Genomic DNA, 19,006 nt, shown 5'->3' with positions numbered 1-19,006 from the left:
AAGCATATTTAAGGGCTGACTTCAATCTCTCTGTAGTTACACAGCCCTTCTGTTGGTTCTGCTGAAATCCCTTTTGAGGATTTTTTGTTTGTTTGTTTGTGTGTTTTTGTTTAGTGTTCTGGAAAGAAGAGATAGGAAGACAGTTGACATTGCTAAGTACTGAATTCTGGAGTCCTGTCTCTGATCAAAATGCCCCCTGGTCCCACCAGTTGAGTGCTGAGGTGGGCTCATTCATGCCCAGTTTTGCATCCTGTGACCCTTGCTTGAGGAGCCCAGGTCTCTGGGCCTCCCTACAACGTCCCTTCAGGCAGTTCTTGGAGTTCCCCATGGTACCTGCCTTGTTCTCAGCCCCAAGTTTGTTCATGACTACCTGTTTCTGTTTCCTTGTTAGTATATCTGTAGATAAAGAAGTTTGAATATATAATCAGGGATAGTGAGGAACAGAGTCCTGTGCTTTATCATTTCTTTCTGAAGAGAGGTTTTGTAAAAAGAGGACTGGGACAGAATTCCTTCTTCTAGAGATGTGGAGTTTTTCATATGTCAACCGCTGTAACCTTTTGAAGGTTTAATGAAATCAGCAAATATAATCCAACGTACAAGAGTGGATGTGAATCAAGTCTATTATTGTTGAACAAATGGCATTAATTTCCAGTGCACGTGTGGACCTGAGTTTTAAAATATTTGTTTGAAAAATGTCAAGCTGCTCATTGTTTTAGAATATTTGAGCAGCTTCCCAGTATGCTCTTTTTAAACAGTTGTACTTCTGAAAGGTTACAGTGTTCCCGTATTTACTCTTCAACTTTAAAAATTCTTCCAGTGCCATTGGATAGTGGGGAAATACCTCAAATTCCTCTTTTTAATGGTTTAATGGATTGCATTTCCTAGAGGGTATAAAAATTCTCCTTCACTTTCATCAGTAGCCTTAGGCTAAGGGACTCACTTTACATTCCAGTGCTTGTCATTCTGTCACTGGGTGGAGAAGTTCTCTTTAGTGCCCCCCAGAGGTTATAGAATTAGACTGCTTAAAGATAACAGAGAAACTAGTAACACCTATGTCTAGTGTCAGCCCCCAGGAAGGAAAGGGCTCAAGGGGGAACTAATACTCAATGAGTACTCTATGGTAATGGGGATTATAGGATGAGCAAGGCATCCATGGGCCCTGCCCTCCTGGAGGTCATGGTTGCAGTTCAGCAGAGGTCATTGTGGGCAGCAAGCAAAGAGGTCTCCAAAGTGGGTACGAGGAGGTCCTTGAGGATGTTGGGAAAAAATATAAAACTTAGGTTTATCTCATTTCAAATTTCTACTGTTGTAGATATTTCATAATGCACATAGTATGTTGGTGTTGTGAAGCATTTTTTGTAATATACTTAATTATTTTTTTAACATATTTATTGGAGTATAATTGCTTCACAATGGTGTGTTAGTTTCCGCTTTATAACAAAGTGAGTCAGCTATACATATACATATATCCCCATATCTCCTCCCTCTTGCGTCTCCCTCCCACCCTCCCTATCCCACCCCTCTAGGTGGTCACAAAGCACCGAGCTGGTCTCCCTGTGCTATGCGGCTCCTTCCCACTAGCTATCTATTTTACATTTGGTAGTATATATAAGTCCATGCCACTCTCTAACTACATCCCAGCTTACCCTTCCCCCTCCCTGTGTCCTCAAGTCCATTCTCTACATCTATGTCTTTTTTTTTTTTTTTTTTTAAACATTATTTATTTATTTATTTTTGGCTGTGTTGGGTCTTCGTTTCTGTGCGAGGGCTTTCTCTAGTTGTGGCAAGCGGGAGCCACTCTTCATCGCGGTGCACGGGCCTCACTATCGCGGCCTCTCTTGTTGCGGAGCACAGGCTCCAGACACGCAGGCTCAGTAGTTGTGGCTCACGGGCCTAGTTGCTCTGCGGCATGTGGGATCTTCCCAGACCATGGCTCGAACCCGTGTCCCCTGCATTGGCAGGCAGATTCTCAACCACTGCGCCACCAGGGAAGCCCCTACATCTATGTCTTCATTCCTGTCCTACCCCTAGGTTCTTCATGACCATATATTTTTTTTTTTTTAGAGTCCATATATATGTGTTAGCATACGGTATTTGGGTATTTGTTTTTCTCTTTCTGACTTACTTCGCTCTGTATGACTGACTCTAGGTCCATCCACCTCACTACAAATAACTCAATTTCGTTTCTTTTTATGGCTGAGTAGTATTCCATTGTATATATGTGCCACATCGTCTTTATCCATTCATCAGTCAATGGACACTTAGGTTGCTTCCATGTCCTGGCTATTGTAAATAGTGCTGCAATGAACATTGTGGTACACGACTCTTTTTGAATTATGGTTTTCTCAGGGTATATCCCCAGTAGTGGGATTGCTGGGTCATATAGTAGTTCTATTTTTAGTTTTTTAAGGAACCTCCATACTGTTCTCCATAGTGGCTGTATCAGTTTACATTCCCACCAACAGTGCAAGAGGGTTCCCTTTTCTCCACACCCTTTCCAGCATTTATTGTTTGTACATTTTCTGATGATGGCCATTCTGACTGGTGTGAGGTGATAGTGATCAAACTCATTGATCAAACTCATTGTAGTTTTGATTTGCAATTCTCTAATAATTAGGGATGTTGAGCATTCCTTCATTTGTTTGTTGGCAATCTGTATATCTTCTTTGGAGAAATGTCTATTTAGGTCTTCTGCCCATTTTTGGATTGGGTTGTTTGTTTTTTGATATTGAGGTGCATGAGCTGCTTATAAATTTTGGAGATTAATATGTTGTCAGTTGCTTCATTTGCAAATATTTTCTCCCATTCTGAGGGTTGTCTTTTTGTCTTGTTTATGGTTTCCTTTGCTGTGCAAAAGCTTTTAAGTTTCATTAGGTCCCATTTGTTTATTTTTGTTTTTATTTCCATTTCTCTAGGAGCTGGGTCATAAAGGATCTTTCTGTGATTTATGTCACAGAGTGTTCTGCCTGTGTTTTCCTCTAAGAGTTTTATAGTGTCTGGACTTACATTTAGGTCTTTAATCCATTTTGAGCTTTTTTTTTGTGTATAGTGTTAGGGATTGTTCTAATTTCATTGTTTTACATGTAGCTGTCCAGTTTTCCCAGCACCACTTATTGAAGAGGCTGTCTTCTCCATTGTATATTCTTGCCTCCTTTATCAAAAATAAGGTGACCATATGTACGTGGGTTTATCTCTGGGCTTTCTATTCTGTTCCATTGATCTATATTTCTGTTTTTGTGCAAGTACCATACTGTCTTGATTACTGTAGCTTTGTAGTATACTCTGAAGTCTGGGAGCCTGATTCCTCCAGCTCCGTTTTTCTTTCTCAGTATTGCTTTGGCTATTCAGGGTCTTTTGTCTTTCCATACAAGTTGTGAAATTTTTTGTTCTAGTTCTGTGAAAAATGCCATTGGTGGCTTGATAGGGATTGCACTGAATCTGTAGATTGCTTTGGGTGGTAGAGTCATTTTCACAATGTTGATTCTTCCAATCCAAGATCATGGTATAATATATCTCTCCATCTGTTTGTATCATCTTTAATTTCTTTCATCAGTATCGTACAGTTTTCTACATACAGGTCTTTTGTCTCCTTAGGTAGGTTTATTCCTAGGTATATTATTCTTTTTGTTGCAATGGTAAATGGGAGTGTTTCCTTAATTTCTCTTTCAGATTTTTCATCATTATTGTATAGGAATGCAAGAGATTTCTGTGCATTAATTTTGTATCCTGCTACTTTACCAAATTCATTTATTAGCTCTAGTAGTTTTCTGGTAGTCTTTAGAATTCTCTATGTATAGTATCATGTCATCTGCAAATAGTGACAGCTTTACTTCTTCTTTTCCGATTTGGATTCCTTTTATTTCTTTTTCTTCTCTGATTGCTGTGGCTAAAAATTCCAAAACTATGTTGAATAATAATGGTGAGAGTGGGCAGCCTTGTCTTGTTCCTGATCTTAGTGGAAATGGTTTCAGTTTTACACCATTGAGAACGATGTTGGCTGTGGGTTTGTCATATATGGCCCTTATTATGTTGAGGTAAGTTCCCTCATGCCTACTTTCTGGAGGGCTTTTATCATAAATGGGTGTTGAATTTTGTCGAAAGCTTTCTCTGCATCTATTGAGATGATCATATGGTTTTTAATCCTTCAGTTTGTTAATATGGTGTATCACATTGATTGATTTGCGTGTATTGAAGAATCCTTGCATTCCTGAGATAAATTGCACTTGATCATGGTGTATGATCCTTTTAATGTGCTGTTGGATTCTGTTTGCCAGTATTTTGTTGAGGATATTTGCATCTATGTTCATCAGTGATATTGGCCTGTTGTTTTCTTTCTTTGTGACCTCTTTGTCTGGTTTTTGTATCAGGGTGATGGTGGCCTCGTAGAATGAGTTGGGGAGTGGTCTTCACTCTGCTATATTTTGGAATGGTTTGAGAAGGATAGGTGTTAGCTCTTCTCTAAATGTCTGATAGAATTCTCCTGTGAAGCCATCTGGTCCTGGGCTTTTGTTTGTTGGAAGATTTTTAATCGCAGTCTCAATATCAGTGCTTGTGATTGGTCTGTTTATGTTTTGTATTTCTTCCTCATTCAGTCTTGGAAGGTTGTGCTTCTCTAAAAATGTGTCCATGTTTTCCATGTTGTCCATTTTATTGGCATATAGTTGCTTGTAGTAATCTCTCATGATCCTTTGTATTTCTGCAGTGTCAGTTGTTAGTTCTCCTTTTTCATTTCTAATTCTATTGATTTGAGTCTTCTCCCTTTTTTTTCTTGATGAGTCTGGCTAATGGTTTATCAATTTTGTTTATCTTCTCATAGAAGCAGCTTTTAGTTTTATTGATCTTTGCTATTGTTTCCTTCATTTCCTTTTCATTTATTTCTGATCTGATCTTTATGATTTATTTCCTTCTGCTGACTTTGGGGTTTTTTTGTTCTTTCTCTAATTGCTTTAGGTGTAAGGTCAGGTTGTTTATTTGAGATGTTTCTTGTTTCCTGAGGTAGGATTGTATTGCTATAAAGTTCCCTCTTAGAACTGCTTTTGCTGCATCCCATAGGTTTTGAGTCATCGTGTTTTCATTGGCATTTGTTTCTAGGTATTTTTTGATTTCCTCTTTGATTACTTCAGTGATCTCTTGGTTATTTAGTAGTGTATTGTTTAACTGCGGTGTATTTGTATTTTTAACAGATATTTTCCTGTAATTGATATCTAGTCTCATTGTGTTGTGCTCAGAAAAGATACTTGATATGATTTAAATTTTCTTAAATTTACCAAGGCTTGATTTGTGACCCAGGATATGATCTATCCTGGAGAATGTTCCATGAGCACTTGAGAAGAAAGTGTATTCTGTTGTTTTTGGATGTAATGTCCTATAAATATCAATGAAGTCCATCTTGTTTAATGTGTCATTTAAAGCTTGTGTTTCCTAATTTATTTTCATTTTGGATGATCTGTCCATTGGTGAAAGTGGGTGTTAAAGTCCCCTACTATGATTGTGTTACTGTCGATTTCCCCTTTTATGGCTGTTAGCATTTGCCTTATGTACTGAGGTGCTCCTATGTTGGGTGCATAAATACTTACAATTGTTATATCTCCTTCTTGGATTGATCTCTTGATCATTATGTAGTGTCCTTCTTTGTCTCTTGTAATAGTCTTTATTTTAAAGTCTATTTTGTCTGATATGAGAATTGCTACTCCAGCTTTCTTTGATTTCCATTTGCATGGAATATCTTTTTCCATCCCCTCACTTTCAGTTTGTATGTGTCCCTAGGTCTGAAGTGGGTCTCTTGTAGACAGTATATATATGGGTCTTGTTTCTGTATCTATTCAGCCAGTCTATGTCTTTCGGTTGGAGCATTTAATCCACTTACATTTAAGGTAATATCGATATGTATGTTCCTATTACCATTTTCTTAATTTTTTGGAGTTTGTTTTTGTAGCTGTTTTCCTTTTCTTGTGTTTCCTGGCTAGAGAAGTTCCTTTAGCATTTGTTGTAAAGCTGGTTTGGTGGTGCTGAATTCTCTTAGCTTTTGCTTGTCTGTAAAGGTTTTAATTTCTCCATCGAATCTGAATGAGATCCTTGCTGGGTAGAGTAACCGTGGTTGTAGGTTTTTCCGTACATCACTTTAAGTAGGTCCTGGCACTCCCTTCTGGCTTGCAGAGTTTCTGCTGAAAGATCAGCTGTTAACCTTATGGGGAGTCCCTTGTATGTTATTTTTTGCTTTTCCCTTGCTGCTTTTAATATTTTTTCCTTGTATTTACTTTTTGATAGTTTGATTAATATGTGTCTTTGCGTGTTTCTCCTTGAATTTATCCTGTATGGGACTCTCTACACTTCCTGCACTTGATTAACTATTTCCTTTCCCAATTTGGGAAGTTTTCAACTATAATCTCTTCAAATATTTCCTCATTCCCTTTCTTTTTCTCGGACCCCTATAATTCGAATGTTGGTGCATTTAATGTTGTCCCAGAGGTGTCTGAGACTGTCCTCAATTCTTTTCATTCTTTTTTCTTTATTCTGCTCTGCACTAGTTATTTCTGCTATTTTATCTTCCAGGTCACTTATCTGTTCTTCTGCCTCTGTTTTCTCTTATTGATTCCTTCTAGAGAATTTTTAATTTCATTTATTGTGTTGTTCATCATTGTTTGTTTGCTCTTTAGTTCTTCTAGGTCCTTCTTAAACGTTTCTTGTATTTTGTCCATTCTATTTCCAAGATTTTGGATCATCTTTACTATCATTACTCTGAATTCTTTTTCATGTAGACTGCCTATTTCCTCTTCATTTGTTTGGTCTAGTGGGTTTTTACCTTGCTCCTTCATCTGCTGTGTGTTTCTCTGTCTTCTCATTTTGCTTAACTTAATGTGTTTTGGGGTCTCCTTTTTGCAGGTTGCAGGTTTGTAGTTCCCGTTGTTTTTGGTGTCTGCCCCCAGTGGGTGAGGTTGGTTCAGTGGGTTGTGTAGGCTTCCTGGTGGAGGGAACTGGTCCCTTGTTCTGGAGGATGAGGCTGGATCTTGTCTTTCTGGAGGGCAGGACTGTGTCCAGTGGTGTGTTTTGGGGTGTCTGTGACCTTTTTATGATTTTAGTCAGCCTCTCTGCTAGTGGGTGGGGTTGTGTTCCTGTCTTGCTAGTTGTTTGGCATAGGGTGTCCAGCACTGTAGCTTGCTGCTCGTTGATTGGAGCTGGGTCTTAGCATTGAGATGGAGATCTCTGGGAGAGCTTTTGCTGTTTAATATTACATGGAGCCGGGAGGTCTCTGGTGGACCAGTGTCCTGAACTCGGCTCTCCCCCATCAGAGGCACAGGTCTGACACCCGGGCAGAGCACCAAGACCCTGTCAGCCACACGGCTCAGAAGAAAAGGGAGAAAAAAGAAAGAAAGAAAGAAAATAATAAAATAAAGTTATTAAAATTAAAAATATAAAATAATTTTCTTTTAAAAATTAAAAGTAATAACAAAAAAGAAAAAAAAAGAAAGAAGAGAGGACGCACACCAAGAAACAAATCCACCAATGATAACAAGGGCTAAAAACTATAGTTAAAAAAAAAAAACAAGAAAAAAAACGGACACACAGAACTCTAGGACAAATGGTAAAAGCAAAGCTACACAGAAAAAATCACACAAAGAAGCATATACATACAGACTCACAAAAAGAGAAAAAGGAAAAAAATATATATATCATTGCTTCCAAAGTCCACCGGCTCAATTTTGGGATGATTTGTTGTCTATTCAGGTATTCCACAGATGCAGGGTACATCACGTTGATTGTGGAGGTTAATCTGCTGCTCCTGAGGCTGCTGGGAGAGATTTCCCTTTCTCTTCTTTGTTTGCACAGCTCCTGGGGTTCAGCTTTGGATTTGTCGCCGCCTCTGCGTTTAGGTCGCCTGAGGGCATCTGTTCTTTGCTCAGACAGGACGGGGTTAAAGGAGCAGCTGATTAGGGGGCTCTGGCTCACTCAGGCTGGGGGGGAGGGAGGGATATGGAATGCGGGGCAAGCCTGTGGTGGCAGAGGCGGTGTGACATTGCACCAGCCTGAGGCGTGCCATGTGTTCTCTTGGGGAAGTTTTCCTTGGATCACGGGACCCTGGCTGTGGTGCGCTGCACAGGCTCCCGACAGGGGAGGTGTGGATGGTGACCTGTGCTCGCACACAGGCTTCTTGGTGGCTGCAGCAGCAGCCTTAGCGTTTCATGCCCGTCTCTGGTGCCTGCGCTGATAGCCGCTGCTCGTGCCCATCTCTGGAGCTCGTTTAGGCGGTGATCCAAATCCCCTTTTCTCGCGCACCCCCAAACAGTGGTCTCTTGCCTCTTAGGCAGTTCCAGACTTTTTCCCAACTCCCTCCTGGCTAGCTGTGGCGCACTAGCCCCCTTCAGGCTCTGCTCACGCAGCCAACCCCAGTTCTCTCCCTGGGATCTGACCTCTGAAGCCCGAGCCTCAGCTCCCAGCCCCCGCCCGCCCTGGCTGGTGAGCAGACAAGCCTCTCGGACTGGTGAGTGCTGGTCTGCACCGATCCTCTGTGTGGGAATCTCTCCGCTTTGCCCTCTGCACCACTATTGCTGTGCTCTGCTTTGTGGCTCCGAAGCTTCCCCCCTGCCCACCCCCCGTCTCTGCCCGCGAAGGGGCTTCGTAGTGTGTGGGAACTTTTCTTCCTTCACAGCTCCCTCCCAGAGGGGCAGGTCCTGTCCTTATTCTTTTGTCTCTGTTTTTTCTTTTTTTCGTTTGCCCTACCTAGGTATGTGAGGAGTTTCTTAACTTTTGGGAAGTGTGAGGTCTTCTGCCAGCGTTCAGTAGGTGTTCTGTAGGAGTTGTTCCACATGTAGGCGTATTTCTGATGTATCTGTGGGAAGGAAGGTGATCTCCACGTCTCACTCTTCCGCCATCTTGAAGGTCTCTCTTGCCAACGGCTCTCGGGAGAGAATGCGGAAGCAGCTGCGACTCCAAAGGCAGCCCCAGGCTGGCTAAAACTGTTCCTGGTGTGGAAAATGAGACCCGCAAGTGCCCAGGCCTAGCCCAACCTCGCTCAGGTGAGAGGGAGGAGGCCTCGCCCCCAGGTACCTGGCTTCTGAGCCACAGACTTGGCCTCTCCAATATACTTAATTATTTTGTAGACATACACAGATCTGCTTCAGGACTGTCCTGTTCCACTGATCTTAGCTGATATCTTTAAGAAAGATTGACAACTATATTTTAAAAATTCAATCTTATGTAACCAGGAAATTGATTTAATCGGAACACTGCATTCCATAAATTATTTGATTGAGCATGTTTTTTTCTCAAGATGAAAGAGTCCACAGCAGCATGGTTATTTTTTTGCACTTAAATCCAATTTAGCACCCCTTTCAAGTTAGATTTGAAATTGGAGGAACTTACATTTCTGAAAGATAAGCTGTTGTAATGGTACGATATTCCATAAAACACAAAACACAACCCTGCTCTTTAACTTGTTCACTTGTCCCCATTTCATCCTATTTGCACTGTGTGAATTCTTCCTTAACTGGTTTCCATGTGTTCTTTACTGCATCCTCTTCTTGAGGAGGTTCTCCACACTATTAGTTTGCTTTCAGATTCCCCTGAGTTTGCTGTCTGTCCATCACTTGTGACACTGTGAATTGCGGTCAGCCCAAGTGGCTTCCAGGTGACTTGCCTTGAGCAGTGGCTGCTCATTTCATGCGCTGCTGCTGCCGGGTTGATGCCACCAGTGCCACAGACCGTTCCCATTAGGGCTGCTTGCAGTGATGTTGGCTTTCCAATTGACTGTGAAACGGTCTATGTCTGCTTAGATCTTCTGTTTATCCAACTCCTCTTCCATTTGATTCCATCTTCAGTGCCCATTCCTTCCCCAGTTTTCCCTGGTGGATAGATTTTTTTCCCAGAAATGATCCTTCCCTCTTTGTTCCCTTCCACAAGACTTCTATGACAATTAGACATTTGCATTACTTTCATTTCCAAAACAAAATTATTTGATGGCTGTCTGTGATTAGAAAAATAATTCTAGAAAATCTCATTTTAGTTTGCTATATCAAATCTTTCCTGGGACTTCTAGACCTAATATGTTGCATTTCCCTACTTGAAAGGGAATTATTATCATTTCCAGATGGATTTGTTCATGAGCATTTAAGTAATTTCTTTAGTTTCCTAAATCAGCATGCCCATTCATAATTCCTAAATTCAGATTAAACCAGTATTTCTGGTACTTCAAGTATTTCCTAAATGTGGTTCCCTGATTCACTGTTAGCATTCCCTGCTGAATGCTAACAGGTTGTTGTGAAGAAAGACTTAACCACTCAAACTCATTCCAACCCCCAGGTCTTTGCATCAGCTGTTCCCTTTGGCTGGAGTTTTCTTTCCCAGATCTTCACGGAGCCAGCTCTTACCATTCAGGTTTCAATCAAACTCTACTTTCTTGGAGAGGTATTTTTCTGGCCAATGAGCCCCTCACCATTCTTTGACACATCATTCGATTTTATTTTTTCACAGCATATGTCACTGTCTGGGGTTATCTTTGTTCACTTGGTCATCACCTGTCCTTCAACTAGAATGAAAGTTCAGAAGGACAGAGGCCTTATCTGTCAAGTTCATTGCTCTATCCTCACCACATACATAGTATGTTGTCTAGCAGTGGATTGATAAGTGCTTGCTGAATGCATGGATAAAACATTTTGGAAATGGGTAAAGCTAAACAGGTTTCTCTAGAGTGTATAGCATTTTCTAAATATATTTAGGTAGATCGATAGATAATTGGGGGAACTCAGAAGGGATGGAATATGCCCAGATTAACCTGGGGTATAATGATTTACTGCACATATACAAGGACATATGGATGGCAGGTATGTAATTTCCTTTTTAGCTTTGCAGTAATTAATGGTCCCTATACTTTTAAGACTGTATTATAGAATAGGTTTAACCAGAGGGTGCAGGTAGACCCCTCCCTCCCCTGTCCCTCTCTCTGTGTCCCCCTCATTTATTGCCATCCAATGCAACTCACCCCTCTTGAGTAGGTTTTTGAGCCAATCCAGGTCAAAGGTAAGCTTCTCTCACGTCTGATTACCTATGTTACTTTGACTTAGGAGATGGTTTTGAGATAATTATTTGTAACCATTGAAGCAGAGCTGGTTTCTCATGACACATGGCATGAGCCCTAACAACTCTATTCCTGAGGCTGCTTTCCTAAGGAGAAGCCTGTGGGTAGGGCAGGCACTTAGTGCTTCCGGGCTCCTGTCTGGCACAGAAGACAGAATGCAACACAGTCCTACATTTCTGTTTTACTGTTGGCTTTGTTTTCATTTTCAATGGTTGACTATTTCACGGATACTACAATAGTGTGTGTATTTGAAATAAAAATATGTAAACTGTGGTGCCGGGGTACCGTGCTGTTAGGCTTTCTAGATGTGGGTAGCGAAGCAGGAGTAAATGAATTAGTGTGCTCATTTTCTGCTCAACTTAATTCTTTAATCTTCAGGCGACAGCCTGGAGTTGGTCATTCCAGATGACATGTCTATGTGAGCAAATCTACAGACCCCACCATGTGTATAATCAGAAGTATTATGGATTTTATTTTTTCATAGAGAATCACTAACTTATATTTCACATTTTGGACCAGAGCTTTATTGTCTTGTTTGTTTTCTAATTTTATCTATTAAAATTGGAGGATGTTTTGCATCATGTTTAATAATTTGTTTAATAATTTTGCATCCTATTCATGAATAAGATTGGTCTATAATTTACTTTATTGTACTGTCCCTGTCTTTTTTTGGTATCCGTGTAACACCTTGATAAATGAGGTGGGTAAGTCTGAGGATGCTCTATTCCTTTTAATTGGGTGAAACTCACCTGTACAACCCATTGAGTCTGGTAGATTAGTTTGTGTGTGTGTGAGAAGGAGAGTACTTTCTGAGTCTTGATTGAATTTCTTAATATTTATTGATACTTCCAGGTTTTCTGTTTCTTCTTGAGTCACTTTCGGTGATTTTTCTTTTTCTAGAAAATTAATCCTTTGATCACCTTAAGTATAATTTTTAAAAATTGTGATACAGTCTTTCCACAAATTAATCTGGAGTGGAGGTTTTATTTCAGTTTCTGATTTTGTTGACATTTTTAGCACTATATATTCCTTCATGTGTTTTGGAATTTGGGTTTGCTGACTTATTTTGAGTAGGATGTTTTAACATTCAGTTTGTGTTATTATTTGTATTGTTTTCTCTTCCTCTGGGTTCAGTTCTCTCTCTCGAGGTTTTATGATTGCTTTCACCTGGCCTGCAACGCTGCCAGTGGAGAACCAGGTTTTATGACGTTGTATCAGCCACACTTGCTAGTGGGGATAAGGAGGATCACATCTTCTGTTACAAAGCCAGCACAGGTGGCTTGATTCAGTGCCTGGTTCTGATTCACGCCTTTGTCCATTTCTCCTCCACAGGCTCAAATGTTTTAGAAAGCTTCACCTCTTGGCATGTTTCTTTTGTTTTCAGCCTCCTCTCCTGAGCTCAACCCTCTTGCTGGCTTCCACACAGTTAGCCTGGCTTAGGTCCCCCGATTTCCAGTGAAGCAATTTTAGATTCTGTCTGCCTACAGGGACAGAGTGCCAAGCAGTCATGGCTGGCTTCTGTATCTGGAGCCCTGCAGGTCCCCTGGCTTCAGACCCACTCACTGCCTTGTGATTCTAATCCATTTCTAGTCCACAGAGACGTGTATCTGGTTTTTGGAGCCAAATTACCACCTTTTGGTTTTCCCTTTTTGTATTTCATCTCTAATTGCCACATGTTTGGAACAGAGGAGGCTCATGAAGATGTGAATTTGCTATACCATGTTGACCAGAAGTCTCATAGTTAACTTTTAAGCATGACTTTATTTCTAGTCCTAGTTTCTTGTCCATAGCTCTGTATGGTTCTGACCTTTGAAGAACACATCAAAGCTTAATCTTTTTTTAATGTGCTCATTGTTTATACTCATCATTGAGAGAAAGGGAGTTACGTTATCCATTATAGGTAGTTGAGAGTAAACTTCTTTAATGAGTTTATGTGACTAAATTGTAAATGTCAAAGTAATTAGTTGGAAATTTGTTTTAATTGTGTATTGATCACAAAAACTAGTATCTTTCTCTGTAAGGGACTGAACTAGCTTGATTCTGAATCACATTTTATTACTAAATAGAAACAAATCAACTGTTGATTTGTTGATTCTCTACCATATTTCAAGCCCTGTGAGAAATACATGTGAAGGATGCAAACTGCCACTAGGAGAGCATAGTGTTTCTTGGCTGAGGGATGGGGATGGAAGGCATACTCCTTCCCTCTCCCCAGTAGAAGTGCATCAGATCAGGGACGGGAGCCTTTTTATTTTCAGACTCTGCACGCTCTTTCCCTTTCCCAGCCCCCTTCCACCAGGGGAGGGTAGTATTCTTTGCCCCCCAACTGCTTGAGAATACCATCAGAGAGAGCCATTTCTACTAAGAACAGACACCGTTTCAACAGGACATTTTGATAACAGTTAAACATGTAATTAAATGCTAAGATGAATGATTAGGAAACTAGATGGATGGAGCATGCACTTGGTGCCTGGAAATGTATTAAGCCCTTTCCTCATGCTTGCTGTTACATCAATGCTGTGGACAGTTGTTAATGTTCGTTTTTAGATACATGGAAATGGGAGATCAAAGAGCCCAAGCAGCTTGCTGAAAGTTCCTGGTGAGTGAGAAAGGTAGACTTCAAATCCCACCCTTCTATCTCTAGAGCCAATGATCTTAACTACTCTGTTGCAAGACGAGGAACAAAGACAACATTGAAACATCGCAGTTTACTGGAGGAAACATATGGAGATTAAAATTCATAAATTGTTAGAGTATAGAGTTGAAAGAGATGAAACAATGCTCCTTTGACAAGCCAGTTAGTTCTTTCTTTGATCTTTAAACAATGCTACCCTTAAATTTGTCTACAACAGCATGAAAAATTGATATCTGCCCTTTGTCATCCACTCCCCATTCTTGGTGATTTTTATACCTTCTCTACAGCGATTATGCTCAAATGTGATGTCAGGATATGCTTTTTCTTCCCAGTGTAAGCTCTCATTTCTACATGAAACATGCCAGACTTTTGATGCTTTCTCTAAGGCTGTATTCTGGACTCTCTCCCTATATTCTAGGCCCTCCTGAGGAGAGAGCTATTGTGCAGCCCATCTTGCCAGCTCTGTAAATGCAGTTGACAGTGGAATCATTCATTCCATTAGCCACTGCCAGGACAAAACTCACCTCTGGTACATGGGGCAGCATCAGTTCAAACACCTGAATTCATTTTCACCCAGTGCTACCTGGTTACCTAGTAACTGCAGTTATTTAGAGAGGGCTGCATGTTTGTGACTGCTTGAGCTCTAACTTTTTTTTTCCCCTTTGCAACCTATTATTGAAATGAAAATGTAAGTTAGCTATTTCATGGCATATGGATGTTTTCAGATGGAGTTAGTTCATGCTGTTTTAAATTAGGCTCACCAAACAACATTTTTAGAATATTTGTCGTATTTCTAAATAACATACGCTTGTGATTGATACTCCCTCTAATTCAAACTGGCAGCACATAGTACCCTAAACCTGTGCCTGCTGCAGTGGGCTGTGTGAAATCCACTTACGCACTCCAGCTTCCCAACTGAGCCTTTCCTGGAGAGAATTGTTTGCAGCGATTGAGGTCATCTTAAAATAATTACGGCGTTAATCAATAATGGCAACCATTTACGGTGTTCATTGCTCTGTGCCAGAGACCGTGACAGTGATGAACATGTTATTTCATCTCATTTAATTCTCAGAATACACTCTAAAGGTTTGTATTATTACTCCAACTTTACAGCTAGGGAAACAAGGTTTAGAGAGGTTCAAGAACTTACCCATGTCAAGCTGATCAGGATAAGTTGTTGAATAAACTCATTAGACTATGTGTTAAGGCAAAAAGTAGCAGATTAATTTTTAGCACAGTCAAGTAACAGGTAATGCATTAGAGAAAAGCACTGAGAAGTAGGCTAGGCACTATTTCTTACGAAGCAGGCAGAGGGATATGATGGAAATAACCCTTGGCTCTGGGTCAGAAGCTCTGGGTTTGATTTTCAGACCCTGCTGCTTGGGCAGATCACTTTACTTCCCTGTGTAAAAACAGAGTGTTGCCCATAATCTTGCTCTAGTAGAGTATGAATGTAGGAGCCTGAAAAGAAAGCCAGAGTCAGGTAGGTTTCTTGATTTGTGTAATTCTAGGCAATTAAAGAAACTAAATTCTGGGAACTATCAGGAAGGTTGTTGTAGTTTCTCTATAATACACGGAAAAAGTTATGGCACCTGTACGTTACAAGTTTGATTGCCGTATCTCCAAACTCCAGTGGAATTGGAGAAAGTTCAGAAGGAACTATCAAAAGGGTATCATGAGACTGCTATAATGAGTGCAGCAATCTTTATACCCTGCAAAGAAAAAAAATAGCTCATTTAGAAATGTCTACAAAGTCATAGTTTTTATGTATTATGTACTTGAGAAGGTGATCTTAGGGCAGATAAAGGGAAATACCATGTGGGGTTGATAGACTTATGGAATTTTCTACCCATGGATGCAAAAAATGAAAATAACTTGGAGAAAATGTAATCGAATGAGGAGATGATGGTCCATCATGGATTATTAAAGGAAACCATAAGAGGTGGAGCTCACCCCAAAGGATGATATTGAGAGTGATCATATTATTATGCCCTCCCACTGTATGCCCCTAGGTTCCAGTGGAAGTCGATGCAGCAAGAAGGCAAATTTTAAAATCATACAAAGTTCTTTTTAGTATGGTATATTTCCTTAATAATAAATGTTACTAGTAATATAATTTAAAATTTTTGTTTTCGATCCAGTCAAAGAAAAAACATGATAATAGAAATTTATAGTACAAAAACATATTAGTATCATAGGACTATATCACTGAATCATGGCCAAGATAAGCCCATTTTTCCTTTTAGAATCATGGAGTCTTGGGGTTTACATTGCCTTTTGGAGATTACCCAGCTCAGTGCCCCCCTCCCACTCTCACCTCAGGCCAGGTATCCATTCTTTACCTGACAGATGTCCCTTCTGCTTCTGCTGGAACACTGCCAGTATTGGCAGCTTACTCCTCTGGGGGATTCTATTCCCTTGTTGGAACACTCAGATCTATTCTTCTACTGAGCTGAAACCTATCTGCATATGCCCTCCACTCACTGGCCTGGTTTTACCTTGTGGGCAAGTTTGCTCTTCTTGTAGATGAAGCATTTAGCCCTTTGAAGCCTTCTCTTCCTCAGGGTGACGTATTCAGTTGCTCTTCAAACATAAAACCCTGACAGCTCTTCTCTGACCACAGTCTTTTTCCAGATCTGCTTAGGTATCTAGGTGGGGAAAAAAGGAGGAAAACTGTTTGATTAACTAGAATAAAGTGTGAGTATTTTACTTCACATAATCAGAATCCGATATTTTTATCAACAAACCCTAAAGTTTTGTTAACTTTTTTCATAGCTGAGACACACTGTTGGCTCAATATGAGTAGGCCCACCTGAATTTTCTGGTTGTCCCCAAATGAATTGCAATCAACCAACCACCTCAAAGTGCAGTGTGCACCTTCATATTTATCCTGCTGAATTATCTTATAGACTATAAACTATTATTTCTGCTTCAGGATATTTTTGGATCTTGATGATTTGACCCAACATATTAATGATTCATCTTATATTCTTATCATCTTAAAATTCATAAGCATGTTTTTAAGGTATTGATGGAAATGTTGAACATGATTGTACCAGTTAAGCAAGTGCTAACATTAAGAGTTTAGTGAGAAATATGTGACTTATATTGATGCTTGTATTTATCTTGCTCTAATTTTATAGCCTATTTAAATATACTGTTTGTGCTAATAAATACAAGTTAAATTAATAAATACTTGTTTTTTTAAGTTTATTAATTTATTTATTTTTGGCTGCATTGGGTCTTTGTTGCTGCGCGTGTACTTTCTCTAGTTGCGCGGGCAGGGGCTACTCTTCGTTGCAATGTGCTGGCTTTTCATTGCGGTGGCTTCTCTTGTTGTGGAGCACGGGCTCTAGGTGCGCGGGCTTCAGTAGTTGAGGTGCATGGGCTCAGTAGTTGTGGCTTGTGGGCTCTAGGGCATGCAGGCTTCAGTAGTTGTGGCACATGGGCTTAGTTGCTCCGCAGCATGTAGGATCTTCCCAGACCAGGGCTCTAACCCGTGTCCCCTGCATTGGCAGGCAGATTCTTAACCACTGCACCACCAGGGAAGTCCAAATACTTGTTTTTATTAGCATTTTTGTTTCTTCAGAAAGAGGACAATTCAGGAGAAAGAGTCCATCTTCCCCCCTCCCTCCCTTCCTTCCTTCCTTCCTCCCTGCCTTCTTCCTTTCTTTCCCCAAGGTATATGATTAACTATTCAAACCACATGGCTACAACCAACATTTAACTAATGAGAATATAATCTCATGAGAAGTCAAAATACTTGGGGGCCCATAGATAACCTCATAAGTGTTGACATTAAGAAATCTAGGCCCACAATGTTACAATAATGTCACAATATCCATTTATGGAGAAAGTGAATGTTCTTTTAACATGATGTTCTTTTTTTTTAATTAATTGCATTTTGGAGAGAGAAAAGCTAAACTATTCATTATCCTTTTGTGGCCTCTGTTAAGTTCTGAAAATTACCTTGTATTCTCCTTATGTTCTTTTTTCGATAAGCACTCCTCACGAACTCTCGGACCCTAGGGCCCATTTTTATTCCTGTCTGTTTAGCAGGTCTGCCTTTACCAAACATTATGACATTCAAGCTGCTCCTACTCCTTATCCCTGAAGTTCACTTTAAAGAGGGCAGAGGATAATTTTTCTGTGCTGTGCAAAGTGTGGCCATACTTCAAGTTAGCTTTGGACTTGGAAGAAATCACTTCCAGATAATTCCTTTTGAGTTGTGATGCACAAACATCATAAGGTTAACCCACTTTTTAGCTTTTAATGGCTTTTGATTCTTGTGAAACTAAAATTGTCACTTCTCTTTTTCATGTAGACGTGTTATTTGCCTGTGAATATTGAAATTAAGCTGCGATTTGTTATATTTTAAATGGAAAGGGAGAGTTTTTCAGTTTGGGTAAATATCTATAACATACACTTTTCCCTGGATCTTATAGCATTTATATTAGTTATAATGCTAGTTAAGATGTCTATTCTGGTTTTTTTCCTAGGACATGTAAATTCCAATAAAAGATAAGACAAAATCAGGATTAATGGGCAAAATAGTATTCTTTTGCACAAGGATGCAAGAATATAAAATGTTCAATATTTGCAGCATCTTCCTCCTAAAACAAAATATACCAATGGAAATTTGGCTTCTCCCTAGAGTCTTAACACAGAGATTATTAACTGCAATGACCTAGCTGATAGAATGTGAGGTCAAGTATGATGAGAGGACTAAAGACCAGGAAGTACTACACTTGGACAGGAAGCCTGTGGCTCATGCAGACATGGAGCCTTTCAAAGTAAGCTTGGCTCCTTGACACTCTGTCCTGAAGCTAAAAACTAGATCACTGAAAAGTCCTCTATTGGGAATTCCCTGGCAGTCCAGTGGTTAGGACTCTGCGCTTCTACTGCAGGGGACACAGGTTTGACCCTGATTGGAGAGTTAAGATCCCACAAGCTGCATGGCAAGGCCAAAAAAAGAAAGAAAGAAAGAAAGGAAAAGTCCTCTATTTGGGGTATCTATAACATTATTTGACTGTCTTTTGTTTAAGCTATAATTTATGCATCAAAATTAAAGTTGTCTTCAAGTGCTGACATCATAGGAAGCCATGCAGCTACCCCAGAGTTCACTGCCAAGTCTTGGGACACGGGATGGTTAATTCTGATTCCTCCTTACCACTCTGGTCCAGGGACATGTTAGGCAGGAGCCAACGAATAACTTGAATGTTTGAGGTAGAAATACTTCAGGTAACTTTTCTTTAAATTACACAGGCTCTCATGGCTGGGTAGTACTTCCAAAGCCTCCT

At 40.1% G+C, this 19,006-nt stretch overlaps 1 protein-coding gene across 5 annotated transcripts in view; it reads left to right on the top strand.

Annotated features, from left to right (window-relative positions):
- Positions 1-19,006, top strand: part of CPQ (carboxypeptidase Q) — a 498,122-nt gene that overhangs the window by 291,134 nt on the left and 187,982 nt on the right. The gene's annotated exons all lie outside the window — the stretch shown is intronic.

Source organism: Balaenoptera musculus, chromosome 17 (assembly GCF_009873245.2).
Source record: "Balaenoptera musculus isolate JJ_BM4_2016_0621 chromosome 17, mBalMus1.pri.v3, whole genome shotgun sequence".
NCBI lineage: Eukaryota > Metazoa > Chordata > Mammalia > Artiodactyla > Balaenopteridae > Balaenoptera > Balaenoptera musculus.
The sequence above is the reverse complement of the archived record's forward strand: the minus strand, read 5'-3'. Positions and strand labels throughout refer to the sequence as shown.